The 20,170-nt window shown below is 42.3% G+C and overlaps 1 long non-coding RNA gene across 2 annotated transcripts; it reads right to left on the bottom strand.

Annotated features, from left to right (window-relative positions):
- Positions 1-218: 218 nt before the first annotated feature.
- On the bottom strand, positions 219-20,117 carry LOC140618313 (uncharacterized). Of its 2 annotated transcripts, XR_012018496.1 has the most exons (4): positions 19,874-20,117; positions 2,617-2,812; positions 1,528-1,590; positions 219-555 (listed from the first exon to the last, which is right to left on the bottom strand). It is a non-coding gene; the product is annotated as an uncharacterized lncRNA (long non-coding RNA). The 2 variants fall into 2 exon arrangements; XR_012018495.1 differs by having other exon boundaries at positions 219-1,590.
- Between the last annotated feature and the right edge of the window lie 53 nt (positions 20,118-20,170).

Below are 20,170 nucleotides of genomic sequence, written 5' to 3'. Positions count from 1 at the left end.
TTACTCTACCTCTCTACCCACCTCCCTACCTACACCGAAGCAGAATTCTCTTTGCAGTAATGGATTCAAGGCTAAAGACTTTCTGCAATGTTTCAGTAAAGGTTTTTTTCTGGTGGACTTTGATGTGTATCCCAACATAAGGCTATCCATGGCCACATGGTTTATTGGGATGTTGGTTTCTTAGGTTGGGTTCCCAAAAGCAAATATTGAGACAGAAGTCATGTGCAAATGATTTATTAAGAAAGTGCTCCAGGGAGAAACAAGAGAAGGAATGGGGGAAAGACATATGAGAAAGGTAAAAGCCAACAAGAGTATGACGTTGGTCAAGCACCAACAGATACAGAAGGGAGTTCTGAAGGGTAAACTACGCCTCAGAGTGTGTCCTTCCTCATACCCTCGCACCAGTCAATAGCCACAGACTTGGAGTAAGGACACATTAACTCCCGGGTAATACTGGCAAGTTTTGTGTGCTGATGTGCAGAGCAATCTCCATAGCCCCAAGACAGATACTGAACAGTCACAGGTAGAAGCTGTTGGAAATGAATGGCCTGGAAGCTGGAGGATTACAAGATAGAAATGGTGAAAGAGATTGTGATATTGTGATTTATAACAAGAAATATATATTTGGGGGCACCTGGGTGGCTCAGTCAGTGAAGCATCTGCCTTTGGCTCAGGTCATGATCCCAGGGTCCTGTTATGGAGCCCCACATTTGGCTCTCTGCTCAGCGGGGAGCCTGCTTCTCCCTCTCCATCTGCCCCATCCCCCTGCTCATGCTCTCTCTCTCTCTCTCTCTCTCTCTCTCTCTCTCCCTCCCCCTCTCTCTCTCAAACAAAATAATATCTTAAAAAAATGAAATACATGTTTGGTCTTTGTCCGTATTCCTGGAACAGAGCTCCTAAAATCCTTGGAATTTCCTAAGCGATGAGAGTCATAAAAGTACCTTTTAAAGTTGTATGAATGAGGTGAACTGGGAAGCCTTTAGGTCTTCCTAAGGGAAAGGTCTTTCCAAGGGAACTAAATTTGTGATTAGAGGGTTGGAACCCCCTGACCTCCATGGAGGGGAAAGGGGCTTGAGGTTAATCATTTGCCAGTGACTAATGATTTTATCAATCATGGTTATGATTGATAAAATGAAAAACCAGAAGGATGGAGTTTGGGGAGTTTCCAGGTTGGTGAACAGAGATCTGATCTGAACAGAACAGATCTCTGGGGAGAAGGGTGCTTGGAGAAGACATGGAAGCTCTGTACCTCGTTCCCATACCTCATTCACCCTGTGCATCTCTTCCATCTGGTGGTTCCTGAGTTACATTGTTTTATAATAAATTCGTGATTTAATGAGTACAATGTTTCTTTGAGTTCTGTGAGCCACTCTAGCAAATTAATCAAACCCAAGGAAGGGGCCCTGGGAACCTCCAATCTATCATGTTTGGTCAGAAGCCCAGGTGACAACCTTGAGTTATGACTGGCATCTGAAGAGGGAGACAATCTTGTACAACTTTATCTTAACCCATGGGATCTGATGTTACCTCCAGGTAGATAGTGCCAGAATTGAGTCGAACTGTTGAACAGCTGGTGATACAGAGAATTACCTGGTGTGGGGAAAAAAACAATACATGTTGGAATTGGGATCAGAATCAGAGGGATTGAAAGAGATATAGGTGAAGCGCCAACAGCATTTGCTATGGTAGGACACTTACAAATGGAAGAGATTGATATACTTAAAAAAAAATGCTTTGCACTACTTTAGTAAGATGGCATTTAGTATATGATGCTTTTTAAGTGGGTGCCACAGAGCGCACAGCAGAAAACTTCATGAGTCAACCCATTAATATTTCAAGATAAGAAAGTCATGTCTCTTTGATAGCTATGCATCTTATGCTTGCAAGAACTAAGGGCAAGAGCTAGGTTGTTTGATTCAGGTATCTGCACATATCTTGGACAATCTAATTTTCAAAATCCTATTTTGCCACTTTACCCCCTTGCCAAAAGTCTACAGTGAATTTCTTGCTGTTTCTGAGAGGCTTCACAAACTTCCTTTTCAGTATAATCTATAAAGTGTGTGTCTCATTAAAGTAAAAGACGGAGGTATTTCAGATCTGTGAAACCCTTTCACAACTCTTTGATGACAATAGTGTATTACACTTTGCATATGGTGATATTTCTATATATCCTGTGAACATACATTTCTATTTATGTGATCAGTAATTTTTTATCTGGATAAAATTAAACAGAATAATCCTGCTGTGGATTGTGCCTTTCTGTTGTATGCTTTAAAAATAGCAGGCATGGGGGCACCTGGGTGGCTACGACAGTTAAGTGTCTGCCTTTGGCTCAGGTCACAATCTCGGGGTCCTGGGATCCAGACCAGAGATGAGCTCCTTGCTTGAGGTGAGTCTGCTTCTCCCTTTCCCTTTTCCCTCTAGCCCTCCTTTCTGCTTGTGTTCAATCTCTCTCTCATAAATAAATAAATAAATAAATAAATAAATAAATAAATAAATAAATAGATAGATAGATAGATATTGAAAGAATAAAAATGGCAGGCAAGACAGTACTATGACCCATAATGGAACATGTCAGAACATATCAACAGCTTTTTTTGGACTTCTTTATCATACCTGCTTTATTCATGTGAGCCATTCCTGGATCATGTGAGCAAAGTGAAGGAGAAGATTCTTGGGCGCCATCAAGTGGCCATATGGGGTATTACCTAAGGTCATCTAGGTGAAGACTGTAGGGCATCTCCGATTTCCCTCCTCAATGTGAGGCCTGGTTTTGGAGCAAAGCAACTTTCCAGAAAGTTGTCAGAGGAACCTGGTTGGTGGGTGAAGAAAACAAAGTGATGGCCTGAGAGGAGAGAAACGGTTGCAGCAACCAAAACATTTTCAGCTGGAGCATTTCACAAGGCTTCTTCAGAAGACAGTGGTGAGGCATATATAAAGTCCTTCATCTAAAGACATTTGGAGATTTATTTCTCTCCATTGTTTTTCCAGTTGGCCATAAATTTGAACAACCCCGGGGATCCCTGGGTGGCACAGCAGTTTGGCGCCTGCCTTTGGCCTGGGGCGCGATCCTGGAGACCCGGGATCGAATCCCACGTCGGGCTCCCGGTGCATGGAGCCTGCTTCTCCCTCTGCCTGTGTCTCTGCCTCTCTCTCTCTCTCTCTGTGACTATCATAAATAAAAAAAAAAAAATTTGAACAACCCCAAAGTCGCCTGGAGTCAATACAAACATTGGTGGATTTATTAAAAGGATACATATGCTTATGAAAGCAGCCGGCAAATGTCAGACATCAAAGAGGGACATGACCTTCCTCATGAACTGAGACAAGTGAACAGATCCATCTATGTAAAAGACGACAGTAAAATGTCTTTGAGGCCATGATAGTTCAGTCAGGTAGACAGCAAGTGCCTCAGTTGAAAACCCAATGTATCAGTCAGGGTCCCTACAGAAGAGAGCTGAAAAGGGGACATTTCAGAGAGGTTAAATGGAGGGATTACAAAGGTATGGGCAGGGTTCAGGAAACCAACTAGGGATGTCACCAGTAACAGAGAGAGGCTACCCTCATACCTGAGAGGGCAAGGAGAAGGAGTGGTTATGGGAACTGCTCTCTATTACCATCCTTTGATCTACTATTGATAAATGCCATTGGCCAAACTCAACTTCATGATTCAGAGAGGAGTGGACAGTGGATCTGAAGGACCTAACAGAAAAAATGTAGTATACTCAACATCAATTTGGCTTTTAAAAATAAGAGTAGTTTATTTATTTAACAAGATTTCCTGGGGCACTTGGGTGGCTCAGTGGTTGAACATCTGCCTTTGGCTCAGGTCATGATCCCAGGGTCCTGGGATTGAGTCCTGCATTGGGCTCCCCGCAGGGAGCCTGCTTCTCCCTCTGCCTGTGTCTCTGCCTTTCTCTGTGTATCTCTCATGAATGAATAAATAAAATTTAAAAAAAAATTTCCTGAAGTGGGGAAGCTCCATGATTGGTATAATTGGGGATGTCATGGAGGACCCAAAGGCTTTCCATCTTTCTCCCCTGTCCTTCTATGGCTGGGATTCTGTCCCCACCACAAGAAGTTTGCTGTAGCTCCAGGTGCCACATGAAGACCTGACAATCATCAGCAAAAGAGAATGACTCTGGGAGTATCTTTTTGGGAATGAATAAAATCTTTGGCAGAAGTTTCCCCAGGAGATGTGTTTCCATGCATCACTGGAAGAACTTTATCCACACAGGAAGAATCCCATCTAGGGAAATGGTACCCAACTAATCAAATTTTCTCTCAAGCTAGGGACAGTGTCAGTTTGTAAGAGAAGAAGGATGTGCATAGATTCTTGCACAAAATCAAGATTCTGTTAACAAAAAAGAAGGCAGAAAGCTTGTCTGAAAGCAAACAGGGTGTGAAAACACCTTCAGACAATGATAGTTTCTAGTATGTTGGAGTTGGACATGAAGATGCAGGTTCTACTTGGGCCTGATATATGATGTATGATGACAATATGACCAGCTGAGATAGGTAAAAATCAATACTAATATACTTGGGGGGTAGGTAGGAATTGTAGTTTGGTTTTAGAAGGAGTGCTGTACCTGAAGTAGAGCAGCCTGCTCCCCATTCAGAGGGCAGCCAAGCCAAAAGTAGAAGAAAGCTCCAACTAGATAGATGTTCCAATCACAGAACACAGGCTGGAGGCACATCCAGTGCTTCCAACTGCATGGAGACTTACAATAGGCAAAAGGGAATTGTTTCTATTAGTCTTTGTGCAACAAAGGTGCTTCCCCCCCCCCCCCCCCAATGGCAAAAAAGAGTGAAGTGTTTACTAGAACCCAGAATAATTAATACTGAGGCTGACAGGACTTGTTTAAGGGAAGAAGAAGCCTTTTAAACCTAGGTAATCACTTAATGTTGTTAGCTTGAGTTAGATGCAGTAGGGGTTTTATATTTGAAGCATAATTTAATATTAACTGTCATCAAAAGCCAGACATGTCTAAGAAGGTATGCATTTGTAAAACTGTGGTGAGCCCAAGTCCCCTGAGGATGGCTACTTCCTTAGAAGAAAATGTGTGTCTCTCTCTTATGATTTGTCATGTCCAAGTAATGGGCTTGGGACTGGCATAACTATAATTTATTTTAGAGGCTTTGTGGCCCTTGAGAACACAAGAAGAAAGATTAAGAAATCTCATTTGAGGCCTTTTAGTGAGGAGGAGGCAAACAGAAGGCTGTTCACATATTGGATGAGAACATTTCCAGGAAATGTTGTTATTTAAATCACTTTTAAGACTTAGTACAGGAGTTCTGGGCTACAGCTGCAGATTAAACATGCACATCTACATTCACTCCCTCTAAAACCTTTACTAAAACCATAGTAAACTGATTAAAAAAGACTACAATAAACTTGCAAGGATGAGGAGAACAGAGGAGACACCAGTAACAAAATTTTGGAGGCCACAACAGAAGAGGAATGGTGATTGTCTTAGTAGATCTGAAAAGGGGCCATTCCTGAGCCAATAGTGGGATAAGGTGAAAACCAACTCAGTTTCTACCACAGAATCCTAAAAAGGAACAGCTGTCAGAAGAATAAGGTATCTCTGGAATTAGGAGTGAAGGAAGGCCTAAAATAATGAGTACTGGGCAAAGGCAGTTTGAAAGTAGTTAAATCCCTGGATCCTCTCACCTATTACATCCATTTGGGCTGGTTTCCCATCAGCACACTCATTATGACCATATTTTTGTTGAATTCTTTGAACATACTTTCTTTTACATTCTTGAACATGTTTATAATATTTTCCTTAAAGTCTTTGCTAAATCCAACATCTGTATCTTGTTGTTAGTTTGGGCCACATGTTCCTGTTTTCCAGAGCATCTACTGGATGAGATGCTGTAGATGCTCTAGATTGCGTTATCTGCTAGATCTCTCATATATGTTTGATTCTCAACTCTGTAGCAGCTTCTCTCTTGGAAGCCTGACAGTCTTCCCCAACACATGTGCATCCCATCTCTCAGACAGCAAGTCTCAGGGGACCCGCTACATAGATTTCTGCTTCCCACAGATGAGACAACATTCTTTCCGGTGTCATGACCTATAGATTGTGTCTGCTTCAGCAGCCCTGAATTCTACTCTTCAACACAGCAGGGCATCTCTACTCTGCTAGGAGTCCAGCTCACTATGCTATGGTTGGAAAACTGTTCCTCAATAGAAGGCCAAAATGATTTGGAGTATATCTCCTGTGTTCCCCTTCTCTTGGAGGTCACTGTCATGCACTGCCAGTTGTCCAGTGCCTGGAGAATGGTTGCTCCTTCTTCTGGTCACCTTTACTGTTGTTATTAGGCAAGCTAATCTGGCACCAGGATTATACTATCACTGGAACCCTCCCATGCTAGATTTTTATTTTCTTTTTATTTTTTTAATTTTTATTTTTTTATTATTTTTAAAGATTTTATTTATTTACTCATGAGAGACAGAGAGGCAGAGACACAGGCAGAGAGAGAAGCAGACTCCATGCAGGGAGCTCACTGTGGGACTCGATCCCGGGTCTCCAGGATCGCGCCCTGGGCTGAAGGCAGGCACTCAACCACTGAGGCACCCAGGTGTCCCTCTTTCTTTTTTAAAAAAGATTTTATTTATTTATTTGAGAGAAAGAGAGAGCACACAAGTGGAGGAGGGGAGAGGCAGAGGGAGACACAGATTCCTTGCTGAACTCAATCCCACAATCCTGAGATCATGACCTGATCCGAAACCAAGAGTTGGATGCCTAACCAACTAAGCCACCCTGGCACTCCCGGATTTTTATTTTCTTATGGCATCTTTCCTCCTCTCCTTCTTCATCCATTTAAGCCAGGTCTGTGTTTATTGGCTCAGATGAGAGATGAAGCAATAATGAAAGCAGAAAATACAGAAGTCCCCCCCGCCCCCTGCCTTATCTGCTCTTTCATTTTCCATGGTTTCAGTTACCCATGGTCACTACAGTTCAGAAGCAGATGATTCTCCTCCTGATGTATCATCAGGTCAGCAGTAGCCTAATGCTACGTCAGAGTCCCTATGTCATTCACCTCACTTTATCTCATCAATGACATAGGCATTCTGTCATCGTCCATCTTCATAAGAATGAGTCCAAAGCAGCACCTAGTGGTGTAGTCAGCTAAGCATCCAACTCTTGGTTTTGACTCAGGTTGTGATCTCAGAGCCACAGGATTGAGCCCTGCGTGGGGCTCTGTGCTCAGTGGAGAGTCTGCTTAAGACTCTCTCTCCCTCTCCTTCTCCCCTGTGTACTCTCTCTCTTTCTCAAATGCATTAATAAATCTTCAAAGGAAAGAAAAAGAGTGAGTACAGAACAATAAGTTAGTTTGAGAGGGAGACCACATTCACATAACTTTCATTATAGTATAGTGTTAGAATTGTTCTACTATTATTAGGTATCGTTGTTAATTTCTTGATTTATAAATGAAACTTCATCATAGGTATGTGTGTATAGAGGCAAAAACAGCATATAGGTTCAGTACTTCTGGGATTTCAGGCATCCCCTGGGAGGGGTCTTGGAATGTACCCTCTGAAGATAAAGGGAGACTACTCTAGTCTGAAACCAATAGTTCTCAGAGGCCTTCACTGATTAAGAAGAGGGTTTCTCTACGGAGACTAGATAAAAGCCCCTCAAGCAGGGGAAAAATAAACGAGGAATTGATTTATGAGAACAGGGATGAGTTCAGTGGGTTCAAGAAAAAGGCCTGGGGCCCTGCTTCCTGGCCAGCTCCCCAGGGAACATGATTGAAGAGAGGGCACTGCTGTCTAGGGTATCTGGGGAAGCTGTGCTCTGGGCAGACTCTCCAACATCCCCATGCCCTTGGTCAGCACAGTAGCAGCAGAAAGATTCCCGCCCCCAAACCGGGAAAAGAAGTTGAGGAGGGAGTCCAGGAGCCTGAGGAAGGCACATACACAGGAACAAGATACTTCTCGGTGGCTATGGGGAAAGGTTTTTTTGTTTGTTTGTTTTTTTTTATGATAGTCACAGAGAGAGAGAGAGAAAGAGAGGCAGAGACATAGGCAGAGGGAGAAGCAGGCTCCATGCACTGGGAGCCCGATGTGGGATTCGATCCCGGGTCTCCAGGATCGCGCCCTGGGCCAAAGGCAGGCGCTAAACCGCTGTGCCACCCAGGGATCCCCTGGGGAAAGGTATTTAAGGACCACCCGCTCTTGACACATTGGCACAACATGAGCCTCTAGAACGTAAGACACACCATTCGGCAGAGAGGAAAGAAGATCCCAAATTCTGGAGATTCATTTGCTGTCACTCTAGCTGGTGGGGAGCCCAAAACATAAATTATCTAAAAATAAAGAAAATTGCTATTTATCGGGGGTGCCTGGGTGGCTCAGTCAATGAAGCATCTGCCTTTGGCTCAGGTCATGATCCTGGGGCACTGGGATCAAGCTCCAGGTGGGGCTCCCTGCTCAATGGGGAGTCTGCTTCTCTGTCTCCCTCTCCCTGTCCCCCTGCTTGTGCATTCTGTCTCAAAACAATAAATAAAATCTTTTAAAAGGGAACGAAAATGCTATTTATTGCCCACCGGGGTTGGTAAGCTGAAATTCATGCCATAACAGGACAAGACACCGTTTGTGAGGACTTTATAGAGAGTCTTATTTTTCTTATTTAAGAATATAAATAAGTCTTATTTATTCTTATTACTCATTATCTCATTTAAGCTCATTTTATGTGATGAGAGTTCACCCTCTCAGACTCCCCCGATGAATCTTCTGACCAACCAGAAGTACTCGCCTGAGAAAACACAGATATTGGGCAGCCCGGGTGGCCCAGTGGTTTGGTGCCGCCTTCGGCCCAGGGCCTGATCCCAGGATCCGGGATGGAGTCCCACATCGGGCTGCCTGCATGGAGCCTGCTTCTCCCTCTGCCTGTATCTCTGCCTCTCTCTCTCTCTCTGTCTGTCATGAATAAATAAATAAAATCTTTAAAATAAAAAAATAAAAACAGATATTTACCGTGTGCCAGGCATTATGCAAAGGGCCTTATGTCACTGAATCCTCACCCTAAAACTAGGAGACATGTGCTACCACCTCCATTTTACAAATGTGAAAACAAATTCAGAGTTGTCTGTCAAATGATGTGGCTTTCCGATTCAAGCCTGCTAGAAGCTTTGCTTTATGTTATTTATAATCCACGAGAGAAAACAAGATCTAATAGGAGCATCTACAATAGGATTTAGAAAGTGAGTTTATTTATAGTTCAAATATACAAATTCCCTTTTATTTTTTAAAACAAACATTCTAAGATCAACAGAATAATCTTCTTGGCTAAATACTGTATTCTGGAAAGACGTTAAACAAAAACTTTGCAGTTAACATTGTTCGTTCTATTCTTTCATCTTTCTGAACTTCAGTTTGGATATTTTCCATTGGCCTGTCTTCAAGTTTAGGTTACTAATCTCTTGCCTCTCTTGTGTCTACTCTGCTGCTCAGAGATATTAAATAATAATAATATCTGAATTATCATTTCAGATATTATATGTCAATTCTAGAATGTTCACGTATTCCAAATCTCTATTGAAATTCCCCATTTCATCACCATTTTGTCCACTGCTCCCACTATTTTCTTTAACATATTTTTAAAAAGATTTTATTTATTCATTTTAGGAAGAGAGAGAGGGAGTGGGAAGAGGGAGGGGGAGAGGGAAAGGGAGGGTCTCAAGCAGGCTCCCAGCTGAGTGAGGACCACCACCTGGGGTTTAGTCCCGGGCTTAGACCTGAAATCATGACCTGTGCCGAAATCAAGAGTTGGAAGCTCAACAGACAGAACAGCCCAGATGCCCTTTCTTTAACATATTTAAATAATTATTTTAAGTCCTTGACATCCAGATCAGATGTGGGTCTACCTTTACTGTCTCATTTTTTTCCCTCTTTTTTTTTTTTAAATGATTTGAATTTTTTTTTTTTTATTTATGATAGTCACACAGAGAGAGAGAGAAGCAGAGACACAGGCAGAGGGAGAAGCAGGCTCCATGCACCGGGAGCCCGATGTGGGACTCGATCCTGGGTCTCCAGGATCGCGCCCTGGGCCAAAGGCAGGCGCCAAACCGCTGCGCCACCCAGGGATCCCCATTTTTTTCCCTCTTGATTATCAGTTGCATTGCCCTCCTGTATTAGTTTCCTATTGCTGCTATGATAAATAACCACAAAATTAGTGATCTAAGACACCACTGATTTATTATCTTAGAGTTCCGGAGGTCAGAAGTCCAGAACCAGTCTCACTGGGCTCAAGTCAAGGTGTTGGCAGTGTTGGTTCCTTCTGAAGGCTTCAGAAGAGAGAATACATTTGTCTTTTCCAGCTTCTAGGGGCCACCTGCATTCTTTGCCTTGTGACCTCTTCTTCACATAACTCCAACTTCTGGCTTCCATCCTCACATCTCCTACTACTGACTCTGACCCTCCTGCCTCTCTCTTGTAAGGACCCTTGTGCTTTTATTAGCCCCCCATCCCAATAAGCCAGGATAATCTCTCCATTTTAAGACCCTCAATCTCGGGCTCCCTGTTTGGAGTCTGCTTCTCCCTCTCCCTCTGCCTGCCTCTCTCTCTGTGTGTCTCTCATGAATAAATAAATAAAATCTTAAAAAAAAAAAAAAAAAGATCCTCAATCACATCTGCAAAGTCTCTACATCCACAGGTTTCAGGAATCAGGACACACATATCTTTGGGAGGCTGTTGTTCAGTCTACCATACCTGCTTTTTCTATGACTTGTAGCTTTCTGTTATGCCAAATATTGTGTATAAACGACTCACAGAAGTTAAAGTTAATCACATTTTCACCTGGAGGGTTTACCCATCGTCTTTAAGGCAATGTAGCTCAAAGGGATGATGCCTCAATCCAATCAGGAACTGAGCTGAGTTGGAGTGAGTTGCAGCTTTAATTAGACTCTGTCTACTCCTGTTTTTAATTATCCTGAGAATGAGGCCTGCCTTGTGTTACAGGCCCTTCCCTCTAGCAGGACTCCACCTTCCAAACACTAAGAGACAGCAGATCTTACTCTGCCTTTCCAGTCCAAGCCCTGGCTGGGTCCTCCCCTCTCCCACCCCCAATCTATCCCAGCACTTACCAATTACCCATGGGGAAAAAAGCATCATATCTAGATTCTGGCCTATAACAATAGCCTGAGTGGCCTCAACAATTCAATGTAAGCCAATCTCAGTCTTTAGCCTATGCCCAGACTTCACAAATGACCCAAGGAAAAAGGACCAACAATCTCAGCTCACCTAAAATGGGCTCTTCCTTCTCTGCTTCCACTGTTCTCTGATATCTTTAAAAATATGATTTTTGGGGATCCCTGGGTGGCGCAGCGGTTTGGCGCCTGCCTTTGGCCCAGGGCACGATCCTGGAGACCCGGGATCGAATCCCACATCGGGCTCCCAGTGCATGGAGCCTGCTTCTCCCTCTGCCTATGTCTCTGCTTCTCTCTCTCTCTCTCTCTCTCTCTCTCTCTTTCTCTGTGACTATCATAAATAAATAAAAAATTAAAAAAATATATGATTTTTGGGGATGCCTGGGTGGCTCAGTGGTTGAGCATCTGCCTTCAGCTCAGGGCGTGATTCCAGGGTCCTGAGATCGAGTCCCACATCAGGCTCTCTGCGGGGAGCCAGCTTCTCTCTCTGCCTATGTTTCTGCCTCTCTCTCTCTGTGTCTCTCTTGAATAAATAAATAAAATCTTTAGAAATATGTATGATTTTTGTAGTTTACCCCCTGCTGCCTGCCAAATTGCTGCAGCAGGAATGATGACCTACTGATACCTAACTACATCTTACTCAGAGACAGAAGTTCCTTGTGGATAACATTGAATGTTCTGCAAGAACTTTGCAGTTATCACTAGATATCTCAGAAAGCTTCTTGCATCCTCTCAGTAAACATACTACAAGTACAAGGCAGGCTATGTATACACACCCTTAAATTTACTTATTTGTTTGTTACAGTAGGCTCCACATCCAGCATGGAGCCCAACACAGGGTTTTAACTCATGACCTGAGATCAGGACCTCAGCTGAGATCACAAGTCAGATGCTCAACCAACTTTGCCATCCAGGCACTCCTACTTATTTTTTTTTAGGTTTTATTTTTTTAATAATCTCTACACCCAATGTGGGGCTCAAATTGACGACTCCCAAAGAGATCAAGAGTTGCGTGCTGCTCTGACTGAGCCAGCCAGGCACCGCTAACCTTAGATTTAATTAAGATCTTTCTCCATCTACCTGTTCTCTTAACTGTTCTTTTTCTTACTTTGTTTCTCGGCGGTTCAGAATGTAAATATACTTATCTTACTAGCATAGTCTTTGAAAATTCAATATTGTTGATGTAATAAGATTTGTTCTTCCTAAGGTTTATCAAATACCATTGCAACCTCTAGATTTTGTATTTTTAGAATTCTGTATTTAATACTATGAATAGGTAACATTCTTAGAAATGTAAATGTCAAAAGATAGAAAAGAATATACAGTGACATCTATGATTTTTTCCCCATTTACTCAGTTTCTATTCCATAATAGGTATCCTTGATTATCAGTTTCCTACTTAACAGAAAAGATTAAATGCATTTGCAAGCAGATATGTATAAACGCTATTTTCTCCTCCTTTTATCACACAAACAGTAATATAGTAGAGTAGGTCCACCAGTTTGCACCTTGAATTTTTTTAAGTATGAAAGGGAACTTATCAGTTCCCATACTTTACCGAACTGTGGGATCCAGGGTGTGGAACAATCCAATCAGAACCCAGTTTCTTTCCCACTCTTGCCTGTACTCTTCTCTGTGGTGGTTTTTACCTAGGGTAGGTCCCACTTCTCCTCCACCTGGTGCTCCCCTCCCAATCCCAGCTCCAAGAGGACACCCTAAAGGGTGGCAACCTCACCAGAAAGGATGCACCTGCCAGACTCCCAGTATGTTCAGCAATGGACTAACTGGACTCACAGGCCCATCCCTGAACCAGTAACAGAGGCCAAGACAGCAGGAGATGCAGATTGTCCAAGCGGAAGTCACATGACCATGTCAGGCACTCTAGGCTTAAGGAGTCAGTTCCACAAGGCGTGAGTCCGCTACGCTGAGAGTTGGGAAGGGGTGGCTCCCCCAGGGAATATCAAGGTGCTGCAAGCAGACAAGTGAAAGTGACAGCTATCTACTGCAAAAGGTGTTCTTTCATTGTCTTTGGGTGTTTGGGGGTGTTTTTTTGTTTGTTTTTGTTTTTGTTTTGGCTCTTTCATGGCTGGAAGCTGTGTGGTTATGCCTAACACATGTGCAGCTGAGGTGACACATAGCCAGCAGCACTAGCTTCTTGGAAAATGCCCCAGGGTGGAAAAGGGTTGCTAAAACTGCCTGGATTCTGTATATGTCTCTTTGGCATCTGTTAACCACAAGGCCAAAGTTGTTTACACCTCACCTGCTATCCACTTTTGCAAGCTCGGAAAGTCCTATTACAAACCCTCCAACCCATCCCAAGCCCACACCGACAGCCACCTCCTTTCTGTAACCCCCACATCCCTTACCAATATTCCCCAGTCCTAAATCAACCCATGGCTAGGAACCAGAAATCTAGAGACAGCCCCTATGCCCCTCAGATCTGCTGGAATTATTCAAGCTAAGACTTTATCAGGTAAACACTCAAAAGCAAAACAGAGGGGTGGGTGGGAACTGTCAGGGACAGACAGGAGAGGAAAGAAAAAGGGGGGGGGGGCACTTTACCCACCTAGAGATACAGCTGTATGGCTGTTCTAAAAGACTTTGCTTAAGAGGAAAAAAGGTGCATGTTGGGGGGATGGTAAGAGGGGGACAGATTAGGCTGCGGGCAAGGAGAGGCTGCTGCCTAGAAGCATAGGGCTCTTCCCCCTCCTTCTTTCCTCTTATCAGCCAGAGACAGAAACTAAAAACCACTGCTTCAGGGAGCTAAAAGCCTGAAACAAGAAAAAAACAGTAGGCAGAGAAAAAAAAAAAAGAACAAAACCACACCAAACTTTAGATACAGGGGGAGAAAAATAAAATGTAACTAAATGTGTCTATAAAATATTTTAACACAAAGGTAAATTAGGTACATTACATAGGTCTTTGTGAGAGCTAACGAAAAGATCTGTTCTTCATTTGACCTAATTGGAAATCCAAAATTTGCATCCAAAAAATGTATACACTGAATTTATATAACAAAAAAGATAAAAATGGTGCTGATTGTCTTTTGTGCATCTGCAACCTATGTTCTAAATTAACTTTAGCATTTGCTAAAATGCACCAATTGACGCAACCTCACGGTCTTAATACTCGGGCTCAAATTATAGTTATATCTAGAGATTCCACTAAATTTAAACATCATGCCTGCTATAATCTTAAGAAAGTAACTAAATATAAGATAGAGAAAAAAACTAGGAATGTCTCACTTTAACTATAGCTTTGCCTAAATTTCCCATAGTCATAATACCCATTGTCCTAAAAATATCCCATATTGGGCACACACACTCTAGCACAATGAATAATAAATTAAAGCCAAATCTTTGGCACTTGCAAATTGGCTTAATACAATGGAACTCCACGGACCCCTTAGTTAAAATAGCTATGCTGGCCCTATGTAAGTTAAAACAGGGCCTTGGAGGATTAAAACTTATTATATAAAACCTAATTAACAAAGGGATAATTATTCCTGCTGCTTCTCCATTTGACAGCCCAATTTCACCTGTTCTTAAACCTAGACAAAGTAAAGGGTGCAGTAGTGGTTAGCTTGGGTACCACAGACTGGGTGACTTAACCAGCAGAAATTGGTTTTCCAAAAGTTGTGAAAGCTGGGAAATGCAAGATCAAGGTGTCAGCTGATTCAGTTTCTGGTCAGGCCTCTCTTCATGGCTTGTAGGCTTTCTCACTGTGTCCTCACATGTCTTTCCCTCTGGTAGTGCAGAGAAAGAGAAGTCTCTCTTGTAAAGCCACCAGTCTTTTTGGATTAGGGTCCCACCCTTATGATCTCATTGAATCTTAGTCATCTTCATAAAGGCCTTACTCCAAATCTAGTCACATTGGGGGTTGGGGCATCAACCTCTCAATTTTGGAAGGACAGTCATATTCAGTCCATAACAGGTGACTCATGGTGGATTACTACATTAATGCTCTGGTCCCATCCATTGGGTCCCATTAATGCTCTAGTCTCATCTAATATATATATAGGTGTGTGTATATATATATATAGAGGTATATATATATATATTGCTAATAGGTATATATATATTGCTCTTATAAATGTGGCTAATATATCAAGTGCCTATTTCACTAATAGGTATATATATATTGCTAATAGGTATATATATATATATATAGGTATATATATATATATATTGCTCTTATAAATGTGGTATATATATATTGGTATATATATATTGCTAATAGGTATATATATATTGCTCTTATAAATGTGGCTAATATATCAAGTGCCTATTTCAACAGCCTCTCAGCTGCATTTTGCCTTCACCCCCAAAAGGATACAACATACTTTTTCCAGGCACAGGGAACCTCAACAGCTTTGCCACCACATACAGTCTGTGCAGACAAGATCTTCACGTTGTCCACCAGAAGCACAGGTATGCCATGATTGATGACATCCTTCTCCAAGGAGACTCACTTGACATGCTCACTGCAGTCATCTAAGTCCCATATCTTTTGGTCCTTTTAGGGCTGGTGATGACATATTCCTCATTTACAAATTTTACTTCCAAATTAAAATCAACAGGCACTTCCATTAGCACCCTCAGAAACTCCTTCACTCTAGAGACTTCGGTAACCACTTCTTATGCCTCCTGGAGTTTCTAGACTATATATGATAGACATAAGTTGCCCAAGAGCTTGTGATACAAGAAACTAGCTCTCTTGGCTTCATGCTATATGCTATTAAAACAACAAATAATTGGCTACACACTGGGATTTCCTGGAAATTGAGCTTTCATAGACCTTGAGTTTGTGTCTTTCCATATCCATTGTGCTTTGGGTCATGGAAGCTGTATCCCACGAGGTACCTGCCTCATATCAGTCAACTCCTTGACCCCCTCAGGGAGAGGACCACTCATTCTCCAGTGTCTTATGCTCCTACCCTAGGTCCCCAACCATAATCACTCCTTCCCCGAGGTTATATACAATACCACTCATCTTTACATAGACTTTTTTTTAAAAAAGATTTTATTTATTTATTCATGAGAGACACACAGAGAGGCAGAGACACAGGCAGAGGAGAAGCAGGCTCCATGCAGGGAGCCCGATGTGGGACTCGATCCCGGGACTCCAGGATCATGCCCTGAGCCAAAGGCAGATGCTCAACCACTGAACCACCCAGGTGTCCCAACATAAGACTTTTCTAAATATCAGCTTATATCCTCCATCAACATAACTGCTGAGAAATATACCTGACCATAGAGTACAAATTGACCTGAGAAATATACCAAGACATTATTATTAACCTCATGTTTTTACATGTAAAAACCTCATGGTTTTTACAAACCAACCAGAATATTGTTAGAGATTCCAAAAATTTCAGATGTTTTTTTTTTGGCTAATGTTGTATAAGTGGGAAACCTAGTTATGTGCTGGCCTAGAAGGACTCCTTATACTTCACCTTTTCCTCCATTTCATGCTCATGTAAAATGTTTCCTGTGTTGTTTAGAACAACTTAGACAGTACTTCCTGAAAGTCTCCACTGTCATCACTCGAAAGTTTCCTTGAAATGATGCCAGGTAGCCACAGGGCCAACTGTTCTGTGTTTTTTTGTTTTTTGTTTGTTTGTTTGTTTTCCATATTTGTCCTTTTGACATCTATTAACCTCACAGCGAAATGAATGGCCGAAGTCTGTGATCCTGTTTTTTCAAGCACAGAAAGGCATATTACAAACTCTGCCTCCCATCTTGAGTCCATAACCACAGCCACCTCCTTATCTGACTCACACACCACGCCAACATTTCCCCTGGCTGAAGTAAATTCAGAGCCAGGTATGAGGCACCTAGGAACAGCTCCTCTGCTCCAAAGCCACCGGGATTATTCATACTAGCCAATCCTAAACTATTTTCTCTGCCCTGGCTTGCCTTGCCTGCACAAACCCCAATAAGGGCTCTGGCTTAGGTTTTCCCTTGCTCCTTCCTGCATCCTAGCCAAACCTGTGTGCAGTGTGCTTCCTCCTTTCAGGAAACATTAAGGAATAAAATCTTCTGTGTCCTCATTCAGTCACTTCCATAAATTAAAATTTTGCAGGTACAATTGAGACAAGAGCCACTGCTCAGTTCTCAGACCCAGAACATCAGGCATACCTGTGTGTCCGTGTGTGTGTGTGTGTAAGTGTATATGATACAAATTTTACCATTAACCATTATAAGTGCACAGGTCGGTGACATTAATTCCATTCATAGTGCTGTGCAACCATCCCTACCATCCATCTCCAGAATTATTTCATCATCCCAAACACAAATTCTACCTGTGAAACAAACTATTCATTATACACCCCACCCCAAACCCTGGTATTTACCATTTTATTTTCTGTCTCTGAATTCTGGGTACCTGATATAAGTGGAGTCATACAATAATTGTCCTTTTGTTCCTGGCTGAATTTATTTACTGTACTTCTTCAGGGCTCACACTGTTACATGTGTCAGAATTTTACTCCTTTTCAAGACTGAATCATACTCTATTGCCTGAATACAACACATATGTTTATACATTCATCTGCCAATGGACTCCTGGTTTGTTTCCACCTTTTGGTGATTGTAATTGATGTTGCTGTTGAGCGCTGGTGTACAAATGCCATTCTCCACGTAACAACCAAAAGCGCTTTCTAAAAACCCATTCAACTTCCCTCCTGAAAACCTACTATGGTTAATTAAGTAAGCAACAATGACATACCATTAAACACCCTACAGAACAGCTAAAATGAAAAGGATTGGCAGTTTCTGTGTTGGCAAGGATGCAGACAATGGGACATCTACACAGTGTTAGTATATATACACTATATATACTATATATATAAAACAATATAACCACTTAGGAAACATGACTGTTTCTACCAAAGTGAAATACACACCCCTGTGGTCCACAAATCCCATTCCTAGATACTGTTTACCGAAGAAAAAGTAATACATGCAATCACAAGAGATTTATACAAAAATGTCCATAGCAGCTTCATTTATAATAGCCAAAGGGGAAAAACTCAAGTGTCCATCAGTAGATGAATGGATAAATAAATTGTGGCATGCTCATACAATAGCGTACTGGTGTTAAAGAATAATTTTTAAAATCAAGTATAATCATGACTCTCATAAAGATATAAACACATGTCAAAGGTTTTATTTAACTCTTTAATGAGATCCGAAAAGATATTACAACTGATTTAAAGGATAATTCAAAGTACTGCACATATATACTGTAGTTCAATGAGAAATAATGAAATACCTTGCAAAACTGGCAGAACTAATGAAATCAACAATAATTCAATGCATTCCACTGGACATAGCTTGCATTTCTATAGACAAGAATCATTTTTTGAAAAACCTTGCAGAGTTCTTTATATTGAAGACAATGAAAGGTGTAGAGCCCACATAGAATCAGCTCTCCCTGAGGATGTGCTAGACAACACCTTATTTTTCATTGGACAAAAAAAGTACTATTGGGGGGCCATTTCAAAGTTTTCACGAATTTTCTCTACATTCTGCAGTAATAAAAGAGAATGAGTTACTGGTACACACAATATAAATGAAGCTCACAGATATTATGTTGATCCAAAAAAGGCAGATGTGGAGGAGTATACACTGTGTGATACCAGATTACCTCTCAGGACACAGAGAGATGGGAAGCTCCCAAGGGAACCGTACCAGGTGCTGGAAATGGTATATACCTTGATTTAGGTGGTGGAGATACATATATATGTACATAAATGTAAAGTCGTTGGGTTTCCTTAAAATTAGTGAACAAGGCTCTCCCTATCCTACTTGCCATTTACCAGATCCAACAATTGCCATTTACCTTTCCGGTGAAGTCCAAACTGAGATCTGGTCTCTGTTTCCTCTCAAGTGTTATCTCTGTCCGTTGCTCATTTTCCTGACATTTCCTCTAAGGTACCTTACTGTGGTCTTTCCCATTTCCTGGCCTTTGCCTCCAAATCTTACCTCCTATTTATCTCTCAGAGTCTCACCTAACACTGCGAGTGTGTGTGTGTGTGTGTGTCCCTCCTGGGTGCTCCTAAAACCTCGACCAGTGTTCCTATAACTCTTGTCATCCATGTACAAGTGTCAGCACGGATCCTACTTATCATTCTGGATGGTACCCTTTGAGTCTAAGTGTTAAGAGCTTTCTCTTTTGGTAGATTTTTAATACCTTGTACTTTGTCTCTATCCCGCTTCCTAGGTAGCCATTTTGGTATTAAAAACCTGCTTTTGGGTGGCTCAGTGGTGGCTCAGTGGTGGAGCATCTGCCTTCAGCTAAAGTCGTGATCCTGGAGTTCTGGGATGGAGTCCCCCGTCGGGCTCCCTGCAGGAAGCCTGCTTCTCCCTCTGCCTGTGTCTCTGCCTCTTTCTGGGTCTCTCATGAATAAATAAAATCTTTTTAAAAAAAATTTAAAACCTGCTTTTGCCTTTTCCCAATGTGTTTTGTTTGACTGCAGCATGTTATTTTTGTAGCATTTTAAAATCAGCAGATTTCACACATAAACACATTTTCAACTTTTCTTAGAGAAAGGAAAGAAGGGAGAAAGGGAGGGAGGAAGGGAAAAGAGATGGGGGGGAGAAGGAAGGGAAGGAAAAAAAAATCTGGCATCACAGAGCCCAGAGTCCGGCGTAGCTTCTCCCTCGGGTCCTGCACACGTCCTCGAGCCCTCTGAGTTTGCGACCCTTACCCGTCGATGACAATTTTCAGTCGCTCCCGCTCGGGAGCTGGGGGGCGGGGGGAAGCCAGCGTTGCAAGGAGGTAGAGGGGACAATCCGCCAAACTCTCCGCCTGGCCTGTCGAATTGCCTCACGCTCCTCTCAAACTCCGGGGTTTTTCACTCCCGTCACAGCCGGGTTTCCTGATCCCCTTACTCAAAACCTCCACCGATACCAAAATACACATGGAAAACAAACATCGCGAGAGTGCCGGAAGCCCGGGGGCGGGGCGTCGCCATCACGTGACCTGTTTTCCGCGTTCTGATTGG

This window comes from Canis lupus, chromosome 2 (genome assembly GCF_048164855.1).
Source record: "Canis lupus baileyi chromosome 2, mCanLup2.hap1, whole genome shotgun sequence".
In the NCBI taxonomy this organism is placed as follows: domain Eukaryota; kingdom Metazoa; phylum Chordata; class Mammalia; order Carnivora; family Canidae; genus Canis; species Canis lupus.
This window is presented reverse-complemented; position numbering and strand designations above follow the sequence as displayed.